A 14458-nucleotide genomic window follows, 5' to 3' on the forward strand; every position below is an offset into this window, starting at 1 on the left:
GTTAAATTAACCACTTCAACATCAAAGAAGGTATTACATAGCAACAGTCAAGGAGGGCACGCTAAGTAAAACTATCTTTTAATAACTTAATAAAATAATCCTATATAGATACAAATTCTCATCTCAATAAACAGATTCCCATCAAAGTTAGAACTGACAAAAAGATTTTTTCAAGAATTCTATTAAGCTGCATGCCCTATTAATTAACTCATTTTTTTGAAAGGGTTTTTATTTTTTCCAGCACTCATAAAAGAAAAAGAAAAAACAAACTATATCATATTTTTAAAAGATTTATCCTTATTCCTCCAAAAAATCCCTCAAAAAACAAGTCCGTCTTTCTAGTAAATGGAGAAGCTCCAGCTAGTAACAATGTGCTAGTCTTCTACTCTCTTTAATTATACAGCAATAGGTATTTTAAAATTGCTGGCTCCTATGTCAAAATAAGGAAATTTAAATCATTTTCGTAAAGATTTAAAGTTTCCACATTCCTAGCTAGTGGAACTACCAGTGCAAAATCATTAAGATGCTTCTGAAAATCTCAATGTCTTTTTAAACCTAACAGATGTAGATTCTTCATTTTAAATGCCTGATTCTTAAGATGCAACGTTTCCAATCAGATAGCATCAAAAGGCTTTTGCCTGTGAACAACTGCAGAATTATTGATGTAAATAAATAAGCAAACCCTAATTAATTTGAAACAGTCATGTAAATAAAATATTTCAGTGCTACTCCAAAAGCATAGATTCTGTGAGTCTTAAGAGTTTAATTGTTATGCCAACTTCAAAAAATAATCAAAAAGAAGTAAAAACACAAATATACTATGGTGTGATTTCTACAATAGACTTGTAAATAATACTGCTAATACAGAACAGTCTAACACAGAGATTTCTGAAATTATTTTGCTTTAGATAACACTATTGTTTTCTACCATTAACAATGTGGAAGCAGTAGCTAGAAGCTTTGTGCCAAGCTTCAGATCCACTCCAGAAAAAAAAAATAAAAAAATCTGCTTCTTGGACAATCCAGAAACCTTTTCCCCAGCTTTACTGGGGAGAAGGTGATGGACTGCACACCCCCACATTCCTTGCATGCTACTTTGAGAGATTCTGTGAGTTTGGGAGCTCCTGCTCTGGTGGATCCAAGATTTATTTATTTATTTCCCATGCAAAGTAAAATACAATATCTGAGCATCTATGAGTACATAAGAGAAAACAGATAGATAGATAGATTTGCAGACAGACAGACAGATAAAAATTCTAGGTTACTGTGTGCATCATACCACACTTAAACCATTATGTTCTATCACAGACTTCTGAAAAATTCTTACTCTTCAATGCATCATTCCCAGTGCTTTCAGTGTGTTATCTCCCTTTGTCTCCCAACACTGTTCCTTTTTATTTTCTTTTATGTTTGGCATCAACTTATTAAAAACATATGTTACCTTTGGAAAAAGCACATTAAGAACAAACACTGTTAAACTATTTCTTAAACAGTAGTGTTGGCAGAGAGATTAATTTTAAAAATTGTTATAAAATAGGAGATGAGTTGCAAACAACATAAGAGATGGATCTAGGTATGCACATTAGGTGACTGTGGAGTTAAGTTGTCAGTGGGATACAACCATGGAAAAACAGATGTCATCTAAGGATGGACCAGTTACAGTATTTCTCATAGAGAAATGAAAACATCTGTGTTATTGTTTAAGGCACCTGAGAGCTCTTGCACAGATTTTTTTTTGTCATGATCATGGAAGATGAAACAGGTAAAGAACTGCAGTGATTACCAGAGAGAAATCATCTTAAGAGCAAGGCTGCAAAATTTTTACTCGTTTAGTTTAACAAAAACAAATGCTAATACAGAAAATACTTATTCTCTAAAAACACAATACAACGGTAAACAGTAGGCAGGGATAAGAACTATTTACTCTACTGGACAATGTTGGCACAGGAACAAATGAGTGTAATTTGGCAATGAATAAATTTAGGCTGGAAATTAGAAGGTTTCTGACCAGAAAAGCGGTGAGTTTCTTGTACAAATAGTGGGGATAAAAAATAAAATAAAAAAAAATCGTTATTTAATGTTGAGTATTGTTAAATTCATGAAAAATGCTACAGGCCTGGTTCCTTGTGTAACTGAAGAACTGCATTTTGATCATCCAGGAGACAGTTTTCAGCATTGTGTTTGCTTGTTTTGTGAAAGCAAGGGCAAAAAATATATATGTAATTACATATGAATTAAATCTCATTTATGCATTTATGCGTGTTAGAAATAGGGCTTAAGAAAATGCCATCCATACACAAATGTATGTAAATAAGTTTGTGCTTTGCAACAAGAAAACAATTTAACTTGATAAATCAGTATCACATTGTACTCCAGTGTTTGGAAGTTGATTTTTCCAAATGGAAAGATGCAATCTATCACATGCAAATTTCCTCCCTCCCTCCCTCCCTTCCTTCCTTCCTCCCTCCCTCCCTCCTCCCTTCCCTCCCTCCCTCCCTCCCTCCTTCCTTCCCTCCCTCCTTCCTTCCCTCCCTCCTTCCTTCCCTCCTTCCTTCCCTCCCTCCTTCCTTCCCTCTTTCCCTCCTTCCCTCCTTCCTTCCTTCCCTCCTTCCTTCCCTCCTTCCTTCCTCCCTCCCTCCCTCCCTCCCTTCCTTTTTTACATAGTTTACCATTCTAATTCTTTTATTTTGCCTTGTTGTATTATTTTAGTCTCTGACATTCTAGAAAATGGTTTTATCAACATATGAGGTCAGCAATGAGAGACAGCTGGAAGAAAAAGTCTACCTATTACACCAATCTGGCCACATATGGCTACTAAGTTCCTCAGATGAGCATTTGTTGTTAGTGTAAAACAGCATTAGGAAAAAGAAAAAAAAACCACCAATTACTATGGAAAGACAAACTCTGAATATCAGAAAGAAAAAAGCAAACATAAAACAATATTTGAGTTTTGAGTTAAAATAATAACTTGAAAAATGTTGTGAAACCAATTCCACAAACACAGAAGGAATTTGCTGAGATTGCAGTTACGAGGTTTGCCTGGAGACACAACATGAAAGCAGTGCTTAAGTTTTTCTTATGCTGCCTGTCATGCCCATAATGGTCTCACTGTTAATGGCCAATAAATGTGGTTCACCTAACACTGTAGTGGCCCTTGAAATTCAAAACTGTGCTATGCCACTATGCCATCTGAGGAATTGCAGTTGTTTGGAAACTGGACTGAATCCTCTCATCAGCAAAGCCAAGGAGCAGAAAGAAAAAGAAAATATTGCAAAATCAAAATAAAGGTATTCCCCTATCTGTGTCAAAATACAAACAAGTGACAGAATCCTGTTGAAAACAGTGAAAGGATTGCGTATGTGTATTTGAAAGTCATGCCAAAATTCTTTTTGCAAGTGTATGTGTGCACATGAATATAATTATACGTGTATTTTCACCGTAAACTGGTTATTTATATTCACTCTGTAAGCCCACTTACAAAAGATTTACTGTGGAAGAAACTGTAATCAATTGCAGTATGCGTAGCTATTAGCTTAGATACTTGCTCATCAAATATTCTGAAAATACGTCAAAATATAATCTAATAATATATTATATTATATATATTATATATATATTATAATACATAATATATGAAATGTCCCATTGGTTAGCGGACTTGACCAGACAGTGGAGGAATCTAGCTGTACCATGTAGAGGAAAAGGGCACATACGAGATTCCCACCTTGCTAATCAAGGAGAAGCACAATTATGCAGGATGGCTATAACACATTTCACTTCATTTGCTGAAAAAAAATGTAACAGCCCTAATAGTTACAGAACCAAATTAAATAACTTTAGAATAAGAAAAAACATGTACATGTGATGAAGGCTTTTTTAGTGAAAAGTTGGTTAATTATTTATTGAAATTAATTTGATTGATTTGAATTTTATTGAAATGATATAAGATTTTGATTGAAAATTTCCAATACTGGTTTATTTTTGCATGTCTACTATCATTGAAATGTGCTGTTTCTTTGCTGAAGAAGATGTGAATGTCTACCTTTTTTCCAGCAATCAAGCGCAAAAGTACATATTTGGAAACAGGTTTACGGACAGCTATAGAATAGATTTCAGGATTAACTGCCTGAAATAAAGCAAAAAATAGACACTTCTATATTTGCATAACTTTGTTACTGGCTGAAACCAAGTTGTGCAAAGATGTAGTAAAAATAATGCAAAATAGTTAAAAACATGAAACTCAATTTTCAGTTTACTTTAACTCAGCTTTATATGAAACCTTTTTTTCTCTTCTTCCTTTTTAACCACTCCTTACTCATAGTTACTAGCCACTGTATTCTACAGCTTTTACAACTAACAGCTAACTGAAACTACAAGCCTGAAGGCCTCAGTAAGTTTTTAAGAATAAAGAGGTCCACATCATTAATAAAGAGATTTCCTTTTTTTTTTTTTTTTTGTCTGAAGTTGTTACTCAGGTACTAGCCATGATGTTGCAAGGTTGCTGACAATTTTCACTTTTTTTCTTTACTTTTTTACTTTTGCTTGGGAAGTACAAATGAAATACTTCAATAGTGTTATGTCCTCTTTTAAAAGGACATGTTTCTCATTAGGAGTTGTTATTTCTCCTTGTATTTAGTGCTTAATGGCCAAAATGACTTGTATATTGAAAAGTGAAAAGGGACTTCTGAGGAATGCATTTCCCCTCTTTGAAGTCTGGTCTGCCCATCCCAATAGCACCCAATCAGCAGATGGAACTTTTTAAGGTTCCACTGTCACTTGTAAGTGAATAGCTCTTCATTTAGCTTTTGAAATTGAAAGTACAATTCCCAGGGAGGAGAAACAAAGAGAAGCTACTCTTAATTGACAGGTTATTTGTGTTTCTGAAGGTTACATATGTTCAGCCACAATGGAGGAAGAAATGTAACACTGAGTATAATCAGTGCTCAGTAGAGTTTAGGTGTCTCTCAGTAAGTTCTTCTCTTCACTGATGGTGAAGATGTCATGAGCTGAAATTGAAGAGTGGCAGGGATCCTAAGAGATGATTTGGCATATACTATTGTATACTAGGTAGAGTATTCTGCTGAAGGTAATACTTTAGAAGTAATAAAGATCAGATTTTGGTCCCATCTCTTCTAATTTCTGTCTTATGTCTCATTTCTTCCCCTCATTAACCCCTCATAGCATTCTCTTTAATGTAGTTAGATGTTATCTTAATTTATAATCTCCAGGTTCTAAGACCTTTTCATGTATCTGCTGTGATGACAGGTGAGATACAAAGTTTTGGTTCATGTAGTCCAACCTCTGAAAGAATTCACGTTTTAACTGGCAAACTGAGCTTAAAGAATTAAATTCGTTAGTAGCATGGTTCTGGTTTCCATCAACATTGAGCACAGTATGAAATAGGGGCAATGAATGTATGGTTTTAGGTTAATCTTTGGGTCAAACTACTTTGAATTTTTGGCAGGTCCTTCTTTTGCCTCTGCCATTTGGTTATGTTGATTTTTGAAGCAAGTTTTCCTAGTGGACTACATTCTAATCCCACAGGAAAAAATTAATACCTGGGAAGCTATTAAATAAGGTTTCAGTAGCTTCTGTAGTTTCTATGTGCATTAATTGTCAGAAAACTGAATAAACCAATTTGGGAGTAGAGAAGAGTATTACATGAAAGTACTTGCAAATGGCAGTAAATCCTTGAAGATGGAGAAAAAGAGTAAACATAACACACTATTTAGAAACTGGCTGAAAAACAATTCTAAAATAACTAGGTATTTATCTGCCATCAATGAAAACTGCATTCCTTATTGTGCAAAATACACCATGTTCCTTCATCTAACTTTGGTCTCAGCTCTCTCATTTAAGTAGTTTTCTCATGCAGACATAGCAAGATTGACTGAGCGCTGGATTATGAATGAATTTAAATTATCTTATGGCTCTGATGCAGTTCATAATCATAATTTAAAACAAATGAACAAACAAACAAAAAGACCCCTAACCTTTATGATTATAGTTAGAATAATTAAAACTCACATACACATAATAGGAATATACACAGATTCTCATGATCTAAATTGTATGTTTGTCTAAACCAACAAGTTTCTCTACTTCTGATATTCCAGGATATATTATTTTATGTACTAGATTTCATATTTGTCCTTTGAAAATAGGTCTCTTAAAAAGGTAATGTTCTTTCTGTGGTTGATGAAAATGAACAACTTACTCTGAGTTCTTTAAGTGAAAAATCTAGAAACATTTCTATTTAAATGGTAGATTATATATATAGTGACCAAATTTTGTGTGTGTCTGCATGTATATATATATATAAACACAAATACAGAATTAGGATAATCTTACTGTTCTTAAGGAGAACAAATGCATAATAAAGTCATTATTTTCCCAGTTATATGAAGGTGTACACATACAAATCTGTATGTGGTTTAGGCACAGGAAGTGTATGCAGGTAACTCTAACTTCTGTTAAAGCCTCTTAGTGCTTCTCATTTACATGACATTGTTCTCTGCTGCTTACAATCCTGCCAGACTTGTGTCTTTCAGCTGGTATTTTCTAGAGCTGCAGAGCTCTTGCATCATGTTGCCTTTTTCCTATGTGTTCCTATTGTTGTTGTTATGAATTATTAGTATGCCATTGCTTGGAAGCTCGTGGCCTTGCCCCTATTTAAAGATACAGTAAATGTTCTCATGCCTGCATGTCTGGAGAGTCTAGTAGAGGTGGAGAGTAACGAAGAAGGCCTTCTCCCTGGGAGATATTAGATGTGCAGAGTATATAGGTATACATATATATATAGGTAGCTCCCCTTTTCCTTCCTTCCAAAACAAAACAAAACAGTATTTAAGCTGTTCTGGAAGAGTACTGCTGTGTATGAATGTCTATGTGAATAAGCATAATTGAAATGTATTGGGTTATGGAAACAGTTTTTCTACAGTGTCAGTATTGATTGATAAGTTGAATTTTCTAGGTGAATATAACAAGAAGAGCTGCCTGTAAAAACATAGAAACTAAAAATGTATTTACTTCTCTTTAAGTACTTAATAACTATGTTTTATTTAACTTAATAACTATATTGGTAGTCTCCCATCTCAAAGCCTCTCTGCATACCTCCCTCTCCTACAACCAGGCAATTCCTCCTATGAGCAGAAGATGTGTGATCACACCTGTTCCCCAGTCTCAGCAAAGTTTCTCAGCACTTACTACCTACAGGTAGTACTGCTACAGGTCAGAAGATTGGATGGTTTCTTTTACCATTGTGCATTGGATATACTTTTTGAATGAACATAAGAAGCAGAAGAAACAGAAATTGTTGAGTATGAGAAAAGCCTTTCCTATTGAACATTTCACTGAGTATAACTGAATGTAATTCAACTGTACATTCACTAGTGCACAATATCTGGAAAACACTGAGTATAAGTGGTACAATGGCAACCTAGAGTCAAACAAAATCAAACTGGATTTTTTTTCTTTTTCTTTTATTTTCACTTCAAGAACATTTCCCAACTTAACATTTTCCACAAGTGCTAGTTCATTGTGTGTTCAGGTTATGCATGTCAAGTCACAGATTAAGTATATTGTTGCAAATATGGTTTTGGATACAATTTGCCAAGGAACGGAACGGGAAAGGAACGGGAACGGGAACGGAAGGAAAGGAAAGGAAAGGAAAGGAAAGGAAAGGAAAGGAAAGGAAAGGAAAGGAAAGGAAAGGAAAGGAAAGGAAAGGAAAGGAAAGGAAAGGAAGAAAGGAAAGGAAAGGAAAGGAAAGGAAAGGAAAGGAAAGGAAAGGAAAGGAAAGGAAAGGAAAGGAAAGGAAAGGAAAGGAAAGGAAAGGAAAGGAAAGGAAAGGAAAGGAAAGGAAAGGAAAGGAAAGGAAAGGAAAGGAAAGGAAAGGAAAGGAAAGGAAAGGAAAGGAAAGGAAAGGAAAGGAAAGGAAAAGGAAAGGAAAGGAAAGGAACCGAACCTTTTCAGGCACAATTGGGGCCTTATTTTGAATTTCTGCTCATTTTTAACGTGTTCAGTATTACAAATTTTAACATAATTAGGAGTTAACCTGATCTTGAGCACACAACAATAAACTCTATTGGTACAAGAACTGGGAAAATCATTACCTTTGCAATTCACATTTTGGAATCCATTTTCCCTTTCTGTCTGTCAGAAATCATTCAGTTTTCAGAACTTTTGCTTATGTTGCAGTTGTGCAGATAAAATCACAGAGCAGATGTACATTTATATTTCATAAAAAATAAAAAAGTGAACTGATACTGTGAGATGCTATGCAAAGATTTTAAAGCCAAAGGTTTTTTTTTTTTTTTGATAGTGTGTATAATATAAACTGAAATGGCAAAATTTTTTACCTCTATCACATCCTACGGTTATCACATGACATCAAAAAGGGTACCCCCATTTAGGTATTTTAACTGTGTTTATGAGTTCATTTGGATTTTCCTCTGGTTAACTCTGAGTTTTCTGTGTATGAATGGTTGTTTTGGAAATGCTTCTGTTATCCTTTCAAGTCACTTTGGTCTTTATTCTTAAGAGTTTTGTCTGGGAATAATGGTATGAATTTCATAGCAGCCAGACTGCACAGGCATCTAGAGATGCTTTATACATACTTATCAATAATGCATTTATCTGCATTCTCAGGGGATCATATTTCCATAGGCACCTACATTTAATTCAAGAAACTCTAAGGTGAAAAACAAACAAACAAACAATCAAACACAACAGACCCTCCTACTCAGGGCTTTTGTCCAAGCAGATACAACCATTACAGATCAAAACATATGTGTTGTATAGAAGCTAATAAGAATTGCCAACCTATTGAATACAAATATTCTGAACAGATCTACGGTCAAGAAGGTCCCTTCCATTTGTGAATAATCCTATCCCGTATTGCTGGTTCAAGTGTATGTTTAGCTGAGGTCATGTGTCCTGGTGAACATAAAGCATCTTCTGTTCAACATTATGTCAGCTATACTAGACTGTACCCTTATAATCAAAAAAAAAAAAAAAGCAAGCAAGCAAACAAAAAAGCCAGGAATAATTTTCACAAAATATTTGTAATGGAAGAAAATGAATCAATGCATTTTTTATATCAATGGCACAGGGAGTCTTGCCATTAACCCTGGTGGTAGTAGAATGGACTCCCATATGTTTTTTATGTGTCTGACTGAATCACAATCAGTGCCTAGATGTAGGTGAGGGCGTGGGTCCAGCAGAATACGTCAATGGAATTTTACTCAAGTGAATAATTCTGTTTAATGGGAAACTTAAAGAAATGGTTTGGCCCTAATTTTGCAGAATAATTTACAGACAAGTAAAACACAATGAAAACAAAAATGAACTAATATTGTATTGCAATATAATGTAGATTAACTGTCGAATCCCTATTGCTAAAATTTGTGGCTTTATTTTAGAAGTTTAATATTGTAGGTTTTCCCATTTATTTCAGCACATACAATGACACAGCTTAAACTCTTCAGCTGTAGCTGTGCCTGATTAGCAATAGCCGTACTAGGAAATACATTAATGGCACAGTTGGCTATATTTTAATGCTTTTTATGGGGTAGTATTGCTAATACTCACTTCATGTTCCTGTAGCTGAAAATGTTTTAATGTTTTTTACCTGATTAGCATGTGCAATATACCCTGCAGACAGCCTGCTTTCTTTGAAACACCCACCAACCCAAAATGCAGGGCTTACTTGCTGAGATTCTCAGACTTTTTCAGAGTACTTTATAACAGAGTGAGTCTCACAGACAACCTCACCTCCTGAGGGCACTCTCCTAAGATCCTATGGCAACTACTGAAGGCACTTACATTGAGAGACAGCATTAGGCCTGACCAGCACGGAACATTTTGAAAGATAAGGCCAGTACAGAGCAGTAGGAGAAAGCCAGTGGCACATTAAGAATTCAGAATACAGAGTTAGGAGACTCCAGAGTGAATCATAGCACAATTTGGCTCAGGCCTGAGATGAAGGTTTCAAGAGCATTTAAACTCTTTATTGTTTCTGCTTTGCTGCTGTTAATGAGGATATCTCTAGCAACCCTTGACAAGCCACTCTCTACAGACTGTCACAGCAGATAAGACTGGTAAAAAAATCTGAACGCAAATGCTCTACAGAAATAAAATGGTTAACAGACTAAAATTTCAAAACAGTATATGATTCTAAATGATTACGGTAATAATAATCATATAAATGCTAGCAGGTACGTGTACGATATTCTTCATTTAAAATCCTGTTTGCATGATCCTATCATAATTATAAAAGTATGTTATATTTCTGTACACAAAATCATAAAATACTCATCATAAAACAGTTAAACTAAAACACCCAGTTCTCTTCTGAAAAGTTTAGTCTGAATCTCTTGGTTTTATTACCACAGTATCATAATATAGATTTTGTACCTTCACTAGGGTTTAGGTCTTTGTTCTGTGCAGATTTTCCTTTGTTAAGTTGTGAATACCATGTGAAAAATGAAGAATATATATTTAGTACTGAATAGACTAATTAATTCCAGCTGGTGTGGTAACTTGAGAGTATGTTGCCTAAGAAAAAGTCTGCTAAATCACATTAATGAATAATCTAAAATTCAAGATTTTTCAATAATCATATTTTGTCCCCTTTCAAATTCCTTTGTTATCACAGCTCAAGCTCTAAAACCTTCTGTCTCTTCTACCTCAGAGAACAGTATCCGCTTGTGTACAGAAAATTTAGAAATACAATGAACAACGCTTTAAGAAGACAAAATATCTACAATCCAAATGTTTCAAGAACATAATTATTTAGGTATAATAGGTTCTTATTTAAAAAAGATTTAAAGCTGAATACAAAACCAATTCTTTGTGCAGAGCAATTCTATAAGAGTATTTTGAATAAAGAACTGTATTTTAAATATGCTTTCTTGTCCAGTTTTAACATGTACAAATACTGAAACACTTAATTAGATGTCACAAGATCATGCTTTATTATATAACTATGTGCTACAAACATGCATTTTTCCCCAAAAGAAATGCAACACAGTCATATAAATAAGAAGAAATATTGCTTACCTTCCTTAGCAAGTACTCCCTGGAGGCAGAGTAAATCTGGTTATAAAATGAAAAACAAGATTGAAGTGTACAACTCACACACATACAGATAGCAGACACAGTTGTCTCCATGAAGAATGCCTGTTATAGCCTTCTGTACATTTTCTAACTTCTCTGTACTGTAGTTATGCAATAAGGACTCTGTGCTTAAAATTGCATTCTGTAGCATAGGTATAGGCACCAACATACTGCATAAATTGCACTTACTGTTCCAGAAGTCACACACCATCCTATAGAAAATTTACACCTCCAAAACAGAAATATGTTACAACCAAGCAGATTGTGGCAAAACACTGTGCCTGGCTTGTCCGTAAAAGTTGTTACTTTCAATGATCGGTACATATTCACAAAGCATGCTATGTTTACATTTACATATGTACATGCATATGTACAGACACACATTTATAGACAGAGTCACAGCCTATCTCTCACAATCTTACTAAATGCTGAATAGGGGAAAAAAAATCTTGTTAGGATTACACACGATCATTTCCCTTGACCATGGCTTTTGCATTCAATTGTCATGTCATGCAACCAAGACCAGTGATGCTAGAGATCATTTATAACCCAGACACAAGTAATTATTCACATAAGGCACCGAACTCATTTTGGCTTCCCCTGTGAGAGCGCTGCTACTGCTGTAGCAGTGCAGAGCCGCTGTGCTGTTACTCATTTGCTGCAGTCTTTGTGCAGGAGTATACGTTATAAACAAATTAGTAACACAATGACATCCAATGCCCAGCAACTAAAGAAAATCATGGAGAATCAATCAGATCCTACAGCAAGCATGTAGATTGGCTGTAAAACCACTTAACAGTAGATAGATTTTCCTGTACTGTCGAAGTTAAAGGCACCAAAAGGAAGCATACACTAAGGCATTTTTGTTCCTCTGTGATATTGATCCAATGCCAGACGTAGTGAAGCACAATGGGCACACAGTCAGCCCTGGTAAATTAGGTAAATTGGAGATCATTTGATGGTATTCTATTGTTGCTATTGTAATCACAGTAATTTTCACTGGTAATGGTGCTTCGTGATGAAGTGCAGTTCTCACAGGATAATTGTGAAAGGTATCGAAAAATTCAGGGTGTAGCATCTGGTTTTAAAAGCTCTTCAGATTCAAATTGGCATTTTACTTTATCTTGAAAATTTATTAGAGATTCAGAGCATGCCGGTTTAAATGGAAAGGTGAAAGCAGGGTAATTTCAATCTATGAATTATTCAGATTCAGACTGGTGAAATTGCCATCCATGAACTGATTCTCTGACAGTCTCTTTTGCAGAGCCTCCATTACGCTTGTCATTTTTATTTCTTTATCTACAATCTCTTTCTCAGTTACTGCGCTTGTCCCTTAGGGCTGTGCTTCACAAACCAAGTATTTCAAATTGGCAATAACCTAAATGTGTTGCAGTCTCAAATCACAGTCTCCACAGGCTGTCTTTTCCAAATCATTAAAAACCACATCCACGATGGTGTCTGTTATGCTCTTCGATTAGATGAATTAAAAAAAAAAAAAAAAAGAAAAAAAAGAAGAAGAAATAGGAGAGAACAGGGCATCATATCGTAGAAGAGTTATGTTCCTGTAACAGTCCAGCAAATAAAGTGATGATTTGTGTTGGTTCCTTTGTTGTCAGTGTAACCCATTCTAGCTGCATAGCATCACGCAGGAAGAAACAACTGTTAAAGCAGGCTGACTTTGTGCCCTGATTTCCAGCAGGAGCAGATAAGGGCTGCTTTACAGGCAAACTAATCCACGCAAGCATACACTCAGAGACCAAGCACAAGTAATAGCTTCTTACAGGCAAGAAAAAAAGAAGTAATAGTAGTAGTAGTAGCAGCAGCAGTTGTAGTAATTGTAGTATTAGAAGAAGGAGAAGCGACTGGATAACCGAAAGTGTTTCGTTCTCACAGACTCCAACTGATACAGACTGCAGTCCCAGAGACTCTCCACTTGATGGCTGGTTGTGTCATTGCTAGTCTCCTGCTGCCCTGTATCCAGAAGGACTGGGATTGATTTAGTTCAGAGTATGGTTTCTCATCTGAGCTTTGCTATACTGATGTAAGAAATTGCGGCAATCTGTATTACCAATCTATACGACCCTGGGACGCTGGCACGGCTTCAGCAGTGGAGTGCCTGCAAAGGCCCCAGTCAGGCAAACAGTGACAAATACCATAATCTCCTTTGTCCTATGGCTGCAGGTATATCATCGTGGCATAAAGAACCTCTTAGTATACAAAATGAGAAACCAGGCGTTCTTCCTCAGAGGCAGTTTGGGTACCGAGCTCCGAACAGTCCCTGTTCAGCTGAAAGCGCTGCCAGGCTGAAGCCAACACATCCAGGCTGCGTGTCTGTTCCTACGCTAACACCAGGAAAATCTCCCTCATACAAAAAAAAGACAAGAATAAAAAATCTATGCTGCTTTGTGCCTGGGTCTATGCGTCTGCTTTGCCGCACTGCGACTAGAAAACTGCAGCACTAAGAGCTCTGGCAGTTGCGATAATGTAGAAAGCAGCAGCTCTGTGACACAGCAGTCAGCTGACTTGCAGTGTTATCATTCAATGTCCTCTATAGAATAAGGCCAGTTTCTAAGGTAGCACCAGAAGGATGACCTTGCATACAAAAATTGGGCTAGAAAGAGCGGCCGTACACTTGTACACCTGCAAGCGATTTGGGGGTGATATATACCATTTGCATCAGGAACATGTGGGTCTTTAGCTGTCTCTTTTCCCTTCCTCCTTTCATTCTTTACAAAACAGAACTTGGCATTTATGGAGCAGTTTTCCTCCTGCAATGAAATAGTCAATAAAATAATATGCAGTTGATTAAAACACCATTGATAGTAGTTAGGTAAATTAGCTTAAAATTATTGGTTGTAAACCAGATTTCTCCAAAAAAACACTTGGTAGGTTTTGGTTAGAAAAAAAAAAAAAAAAAGAAATGTGACTACAGACTCACTTCAGGAGAAGTAAAGTGATCAGGTAGACACATCCGAATGGCAAGTCTTAATTGGCAAGAACCCATTTCTGAATTCCCATCTAGGCATTTCGCTACCGAGATTGACTCATGGTTCTCTGTAGCTCCCAACTAAAATCCCTTGGAACATTTGGTTGCTCATGCCTCTGGGAAGTTGGAGTGGAAAGCTTTAAAGTTGGCAAAGCCGGCAAATATGAGAACTGATTTAAGTTCAGAGGCAGCAGGAAACAAGTGCCTTACCACCACCTGGGACTTCAAAAATTCCCTTGGGGAACGTGGGGCATGCTCTTGAAAAAAATTCACCATGTGTCTACCTCCTTAAGTGGTACATAAAACTAGAGCAGCTCCATCCAAAATTGCTATAACTCATCTTGCCAATCAGTT

General features: G+C 36.0%; 1 long non-coding RNA gene across 5 annotated transcripts in view; it reads right to left on the reverse strand.

Annotated features, from left to right (window-relative positions):
* Window positions 1-13747, reverse strand: part of LOC308188788 — a 40252-nt gene extending 26505 nt beyond the window's left edge. For 3 of the 5 annotated variants that reach the window (XR_013945762.1, XR_013945763.1, XR_013945764.1), the window contains exons 1-2: window positions 11062-13747; window positions 1328-1441 (exon numbers count right to left, since the gene is read on the reverse strand). This is a non-coding gene — a long non-coding RNA (uncharacterized lncRNA). Of the gene's footprint in view, window positions 1-1327; window positions 2185-11061 lie in introns of all 5 variants that reach the window. The other 2 variants (XR_013945760.1, XR_013945761.1) reach the window with 2 other exon arrangements.
* Window positions 13748-14458: the final 711 nt, after the last annotated feature.

This window comes from Anser brachyrhynchus (assembly GCF_964034855.1).
Source record: "Anser brachyrhynchus genome assembly, chromosome: 2".
Classification (NCBI taxonomy): Eukaryota; Metazoa; Chordata; class Aves; order Anseriformes; family Anatidae; genus Anser; species Anser brachyrhynchus.